Source organism: Cryptomeria japonica, chromosome 10 (assembly GCF_030272615.1).
Source record: "Cryptomeria japonica chromosome 10, Sugi_1.0, whole genome shotgun sequence".
Taxonomy (NCBI): domain Eukaryota; kingdom Viridiplantae; phylum Streptophyta; class Pinopsida; order Cupressales; family Cupressaceae; genus Cryptomeria; species Cryptomeria japonica.
Genome location: NC_081414.1, coordinates 51,377,289 through 51,385,681, shown reverse-complemented (window position 1 = coordinate 51,385,681; position 8,393 = coordinate 51,377,289).

The following is an 8,393-nucleotide window of genomic DNA, read 5'->3' as shown; positions in this document are numbered from 1 at the left end:
ATTTTCTTTAACATTAAGGAAAAATTAGTAGATGTTACTTTGATGAATTGTGATTGATATTTGGAGAAGTTATTATGGTAATTAATGTTTAATCAATTAGAAATTGGCATATACTAATTCACTCTCCTCGCCACACTCTTAGTCTATCAGTGTGCTTTACAACAATAATCAAGCATAAATCAAACATAGATTGATTAATAACAGTTGTAGGCAATAAATATCAGAATTTGAAGCATTAAATATTAAAATTTGGGAACTTAATGTGATGAATGAAACCCTTAGCTCTATTCTCAAGGGAGAAGAACAATCTAGATGTGGTATTATAATGTTAAAAATTGCATATCCTACATTTTGATACTAAAATTGTACCAATTTTAGTGACGACTCTTTTAGGATTTATCTTAGACCATTTACTAATCTGAATACCAAATTTTATGTTGTTTTGTGTATTTATCTTTCATCTAATATTTGTTTTGACGTCTTTATGTTATTTTGTAATTTAAGTCATGTTTTAATAACTTTAAGTTTTGTCTCTTTAGGACTAAAATCTATTAATGCAAATGTCTATGTGGACATGATTTCATTATGTATTTGTACAAATTTATTGATGATTATTAAAAACCAAAAAATATGTTGTTTGAATTTTTATTTATTAGTAATTGTTATTTGATCAAGCCTACCAAGTTTCTATGCCAAAGGTAGACTCTGTGTACGATTGAGATTTTGAACTAGTTTTTTGCTTTTAAGTCTTCTCTTCTAGTTTTCTCCCACTTTTAACATCTTACATGTTCTTTTCTAGCACTATGGCATTCTATCTCTCTAGTCCTATGAGCATTTTGCATTATTAATGTGAAACTTTTTGCATGCCATTAGACTCCATTTATTACTTGATAATTTGATAAAACTTTTTCTCTTTGTTTATTGATTGTATTGTAGTATTTATTTAGCATCTTTAGATTCTGTGCATCTTCTAATTCTCTTCCATACACACAAGAGTAATATTAGACATGTTTATTACTATTCATTTTATTACTTTATATTATTGATATTTGTTTGAGAGGCACATGGGACTAAAAAAACACATATTAAATATTATATTTTTCATTTGAATATTCGTGGAGGCCGAAAGATCAAATTTCGAACTTGACCATATTTGTGAGAGCCTAAATAATCACCTCCCTTTTTTTGTCTTAGATTTTGGAGCTTATTCTTTGAATTTGACTCTCCTTCTCAATGATTGCATATTTCCTCTCATTCTTTACATTTTCCCATTTAAACTTATTTAATCAAAATTTTAGTTAGTTTATATTATTCATGGCATCTTTTTATTTTCCTAGTTATTCTATATAACTAGTGTTGTGTAGTTTATTTCTATTTTGTAGGTTTCAACCTATATGTACTGTCTTATATTTTCTATTAGATCTGGATGATAGCATGCTCACACAAGCCATAGTGCATCTCCAATAAAGTCCTTTAACTACAACTTTGTCTTATTAAGGTTCTTGACTTGGGAGTATTATTTCCATTCTAAAACCTTATTTTCAATTAATAGTCACTTTAATAGTTTTATTAGTCCGATTCAACTTACGAGATTCACATTTCTTGTAGTCATCAATATTTCCTCCTTTTATAAACATTAAAATACAAAAATAGTAGCTAGTACCTTATTTATTTTAATTAGACTAGTTATATATTAAATTTAGTCTAGTTAAAATATTAACATATATTATAAGTTAATCTACATTAACACATTGTAAGTAGTTTAATTTATATATTAATTTTTGGTGAACCTACTACTTCAATACCAAAATATTATTAATTCCCTTCATTGTTGTTCCAAAATCAAATTAAAAAAATTATCCTCAAAAAATTTGAGGTGCTACCCTAAACCACATTCTCATAGTTCTAATGGAGAAAATTATAACTTTCAATCAATTTATACCAACCTTATGCTAACCCATTCTTTTATCCCCTTGATCTACACTTCATATCATTATAATTAATTTCTAGCAACATCTCTTTTGTTGAGAAAGAAGTTCGACACCTTGCATTAAATATTTAATATTTTGTAAATTTATGGCCCATCTTGAAATGTGATGCCACACTTTGGGTAGAGATTTTATGAGAAGTTGTTGTATGAAACATTAGAAAAGTGTATTTAATATATACATGAGGAGTCCCATGAATATATTGTTGGTGTGAATAAGGTTTTGGACCTAGTAAGGTCTTGCACCTAGTGTTTTTGTTGGTTCCCAATGAGGAACTTATTCACATGACTTAAGTTTACTTAGTTGTTAGGTGTCCTTCTAGAAGATTAGTTCGTTGTTAGATGATCTAATCTTATCTCATGGCAACTACTTTACAACCACTTTTAGTTACCTAGGTCAACACTTTAGTTGTTTCATTGCATAGGATTATGACACATGTCGACATCTTGTCTAATTGTTCCTCTCACCTTGCCTTTACGAGCAAGCTATTCTTTTCATTCTCTCTTGTGGAAGTTATTTTGGTCTTGTAGGGATCTTGGGGGTGTTATGGAGTCATCCATATACTCCAATAGATATTTTGTCTTGAGAAAAATAATTAAGGCTCATATGATTTTTTCCTTGAAGGTTGTAATGATTCTTGGATCTAGAATCAAAATTATGCACTTACCTTAGAAATGTCAATTGGGAACATTGATTAGAAAACTTAATTTTCTTATTGGTCCTTGTCTATTTTAATAATGCTTGAGATGAGGTATTCATCCGAAGGAAGTAGCCTGAAAGAAAGGTTGTGCTATCAATTATTCTTCAAGGTTGAAAAGTGTTGATGTCTTATTACTCTTAGTTGTGATATTGTGGTTGTTGGCATTTGCATGAATATTGCACTAATGATATGTTATGTTGTCATTGATGTCAATTGAACCGGTAATAATATTGTTGATATTGTTTTAATATTTCTATTGTAACTGGTAGGAAGAATTTGTGAGGAGAACCGATAACTGGTGTAATGGTGTAAACCTTATCTATTGTTGTAACCAGTAAACCCTACCTGTTGTTTTTGATAAACCCTAACCGATTAAGTTTGGTGAATTGGTTATATTGGTTTATGATTTGATGATGAGCGGTAATGATGATGACACACATGATTATAAGACAATTCCAAGAGATTTTGGCGAGTTGTTGTAATGGTTTTTGTCTAGGGAATGAGCAAATGTATTGCATCTAATGCAAAGCGAGCGATGAGTTACTAAGTTCAATAAAGCGGTGATCAAGGAGTGATCAAGGTTTTCTTGATTGATGTGCAGAGATTGCTATGCAATCCAACAGTCATACTTGAACCAAATTTGTTTTTAATCTCGATGAGAGTTAGGTTTTTGTTGTGTTACCACCCTTATTGATTTGTATTTAAGTTCGATGAAGTTGTTTAGTTTTAAGTGAGTTGGCAAAGAGATAGACACAATTCAGTTGAGTGTGTGGTTGCCGAACCAGATGATGTATCTGCAGATTGAGTAAAGGCAGATAGGAGTATGAAATGGATATGATCAAGCAAGTGTAGTGCTATTCAAACAGATCACCAAACTGCCATTGTTTTCTAACAATTACAACAAGCTTGGTGCTATTCAAATCCTCTAACAAGGTAGTCCATTAGATTGGATTTTCAAATCCTCTACCGAGGTTACTCCTTACATGGTATTGATTCTAACAAGGCATTTGTAGTCAATCCATTAAGTGAGTGATTCCTAATAGGATCAGTTCTTAACATCACTTTTTGTAAAGCTTTAACAGGCTAAACTCCTAACAGGGCGAACTTCATAAGAGTTCAGATATTATCTTGTGAGTCTCATCTTACCGTGGTTTTTACCTATTTGGGTTTCCACGTCAAAAATATTTGTGTCAAGTGGTGAATGTTTTTGTGGTTATGCTTTCATGGTTGATTTACTTAACTACTTAACCACTTTTGATAAGTCATGATAACCAGAAGCATTAAGATATGAAGAAGTTGTTTACTGTTAATCTGTTGTAACAAACAACTGGTTTATCTTATGAGTTTTTATCTTGACAGAGTTATTATTCTAAGTTTACTTTGAGAGATTGATTGGTGAAGTTTAATATCAATTTTTCTATCTACTGATTCACCCCCCCCCCCCCCCCCTCAGTAGTTGACCAGATACTTATTCTTTCATCATACCATCAGTGGTGTGGCTATGGATTTATGGTCCTGATTTTGTTGAATTATTTGTGAATTAGAAGCATGTGTTGGTAGAGGTCACAAGTTTGATCTTGTTTTTATCCTAATAGATATTCAATACTTTGATAAATTATATTTTAATGATTTCTTTTTTTTGGTAATATATTGGGTGTGCTTTAGTGTGCTTTGGAAGTTAGACTTTTCCCTAAAGGGTTTCTCCATGGTATATCTTGTGATATGTGCTTTTTTTTGCTAGAATGTTATTTTTTTTATTTATGTTTATATTGCAAGCATTCTTTTAATTAGATTAATGTGATTTCTCATAGTTAGTAGTAATACTAACATGTTGAGGGTTGGTATTTATGTTGAATTTCTTATATTTTGTATCAAAGTTGGTTGTACCTTGGTTAATCCATGGGAGGAAATGCATATTTTTTCCTCGCATTAATAATTATTATCAATAGGAGTGTCCTATATAAATTAAATATTTTAAAGTACAAATAAATAACACACATTTCAAGATAAAGAAAACAACGAAGATCAAAAGGTCATGTAAAGGTTGTGATTTGTTCCTTTTGTGACATAGAAGCTCTTGCAACGACCCATGGAGTGTTATGGATTCATGGCATATATGGGTTACATATTTGTGATATTTCATCATTCAAATTGTGAATTCTTATTCCTAGGATATTTAGATGTTTTGGATGTGTTAACAAATTCAAATTTGAAAGGATTCATTTAGCATTTATGGTTTTACACTTTTTTTGGTTAAGAAAAATATGTTGTATAATTATAAAAGACTATTTTTAAAATTGTAATCTCTATGAGTTTTTTGGATGAAGACAAATTCAAATTTGTTACAATTTCTTGCTAGGTTCTTGACTCGGTTGAAGATCCAAATCATACATTTTTTGGCATATCATATTTGAGATTTTTTAGATCTAATGTTCATGCCATGTGAAGAATTTGCATGAATCATTTCTATTGTTACTGAAGGAGAGGTAAATTAGTGTGTGTGTGGGTCTACATTGTTATGGTGGATTCAAGTTATATTCTTTTAAAACCTATGCATTATGTAGCCATTTTGTTTGGTTTTAAGATGAGCATTGATTGTGCTTAGCATTATTTATGGAGGTCACATGTGTGTTGGTTTTTATGGGATTTTTGTTTGTACCTACATTTTGCATGAAAAATATTGAAGTATTTTTTTAAAGTTTTGTTGTTAATTTCAGTTAGTTGGTATTTCAAACATTTTTGGTTTATTGGAATGTTGAACAATTATATGCAAGGGGAAAATATCACCAAAGGGATATCATGGGAAAATATTTGTTTCAAAGGATGCCTCAAGTGATCATTGCCATGAATATTTAAAGACATCAAAAAGGAATTTGTTGTTTTAAAGAAAGGAAACCAACAATTTTCCTATGAAGGACTCGAGATATCACCCTTGTTGTAGTTCCCTCTCTCTTTTGGCTTGACAGACTTTGTGAAATTGAATTTTCTGTGTGGTTTTGACCCTTTTGGTGTTGGCCGATTTTGATTTGGATATGATGTTTGTCTATGTCTTTTGGATTCTTGTGTGATATTCATACTCTGTGTTCTATGGATCGTTGGCATGATGATGATTTTCATATTGTGAACTATGATGTGATTATTTGATGGTATTTATGCTCTGATAGTTAGATGATTAATGAGATGAATTATATATGTGATGTTAGGATTTAGTCATTATATTTATCGATGTTTAATTATTCTAATATGCATTGTGCTTTATCCTTGATGTGATTGGGTGAAAGGGAAAAGCGTCACACTTCTCTTTACGGGAAAGCTACATTCCTACCATTCCCTTTTCATGATATGATATTATATGGTTATGTGTACATGTTCGACAATTTGTTTATGTAGTTGTAAGTACCGAGCATCAACTCCACCTAAACCTTCAGGTCTGAGCGTGCTTTATGACCCAATGGTAAAGTGGAAAACTAGAGTTATCAGTCAGACCCTTGTCGTACCAACACTTCTACAGGAATGAGATCCTTGTTAGGTATCCTTGTACCTTGCTTGTCTGGTCATGTCAGTCTGTAGCCTTGTTGGTATTCGTGATATGTTAGTCCGCAGTTCATTGTTCTAGAGTATGGGGCAATATTTATTAAATATTATTTTCTAGGAAGAATTAATATTAATACCTATTGGTGTCTTTGAGTATTAAAGGCTAATTAATTAATGAATTGTAAATTGTTGTAGCATTATACTAATTTAATTTTGTGGAGTTAAAAGATTTAAAATTATTTAACTTTTGAAAGGATAATTTTAATAGGGAATTAAAATATTGATTTTGTTATTTAATGTGCTCATGATAAAATCTAATTGAAAACCATTAATATTTGATTGTTTTTTCAAAATATCTTTGTTTGGCAATTTAAAATATTCAAAATTTTAGGAGGAAATATTTTTTTTATAATATAAATTTTAGTTAAATAAAAATTGGAGTTATTGGAGTTAGTGGGAAAATATCTCGCATGTAAAATAACGAGGAGTTACATTTGGAAAAGAATAAGATTATGTTTTTTGGGAAAATGGGGAGGAATGGTTTTTGTTGTGAAGAATTTTTCTGTGCATGGGTATTTTTCTGGATATGGGGGTTTTGAAATGAATTTTTGGGGAAATATCTGGGTTTGAAAAGAAGAAATTGAAAAGAAAAATTGAGGGATGGATATTGGAATATTTGCTTGAACTTCTGGATTGAAGCTATCTGGTTTGTGCCTTGCAAAGTCGTGGATTTTCTTGAGGATTACTGCTTCTACCTTAGTGTGATTTCCAGATAGCAAAAAGAGGTAGGTTTTTTAGATTTCTTCTCTTTTTTACATGTAAAATTTCCTTCCAATCTGAATGAAAATCAACTTGTTGAATTACTGTATAGAGAAATTTTAAAAGGATTTCTCTGATTATGGGAGATTTGGGATTTCTAGAATTCTGGGATTAAATTTGTTATCAAGAAAAGATTTCATCTAAGGCTTCAATTTATTAATTTTATATTGGTTTAAAAAATTGGGGTTAAATCTGTAGACACCTAAAACTTGCACAACATATTAAACGAACTAATTCGCCTATTAATTAAATCTACATTTAATTATATCCTCTTTTCTTTTATTTTGACCATTAATCAAATTAAAGATTTGATTAATATTCCCCTTCTTCTATCTAAACCATTTAATTAAATTCATATTTAATTAAAAATCTCCATTTATCCCCTTTCCCATTTTAATTAAATCTACATTTAATTAAAATCCCTTTTGCATTTAAATAAATCAAATTTATTTGTAAATCCCCCCACTTGCAAAATCCTACAAATGCAAGTTGCATCCCTTTTGGCTAAATTAAATCTATAGTGTCATCAAATTATGACCCTAGTAATTTTCGACTGCATTAGGGTCCTTATGCACGTGAGTTCAAATCCTTTAGCCTAATCAGAGACCAGAGATTGCTCAACCCTCAGAAACAGCTTCTTCCTTGGCCTCTGCATCATCCCGTCCACACTTTGCCCTAGAGAAAGGGGTAGGATAGGGGCATTGCGCCCTTGTCCTCCCATGATAGGGGCGTGGCACCCCTATCCCTGCCCTATTTTGGGGCAGGACCCTTCCTAGGGTTGCATTGTTGGTTGTGCATCGGGCGAGAAACTCCCCCGATGTCGGCCCATGACGAAAATCAAATCCACTAACATGTATTTAAGGGGGCATTCATCCTCTCATTTTCATAAGTTGGATGGGTGGGAAATTCACAAACGATCAAGCATTCAAGCATTCTTTTCTAGCATTGAGCATTCTCAAGTCTCCCTGCAAGGCTAGGTGTTGCATTCAAGTCAAGGATTCAACCATTGAAGAGGAGATTGATTCCAACATACAATTTCACACAAGCATTTCTATCAACATTTCTATCACAACCTCCCTTGAGGTGATTTACAATTCAGTCGTTCATTTATAGTTACTTGCAAGTACTTTCTTTCATTACTTGGTTAATTCCAAAATTAGGGTTTGACCTAAAGGCAAACCCCCAATCCCAACCCATTTTCCTCTCTTTTCTGTGTGTAGGTTATAGGTGCATAGATGTACTTTTGGAATCAGGCTCCATTAGCAGAGGCGGAAAAACCCTTTTCGTTTCACATATTCTTCGAAGGACCGTGTACATTCCCGCCATGGTCCGGGCAACTTTTCCTCAAATTT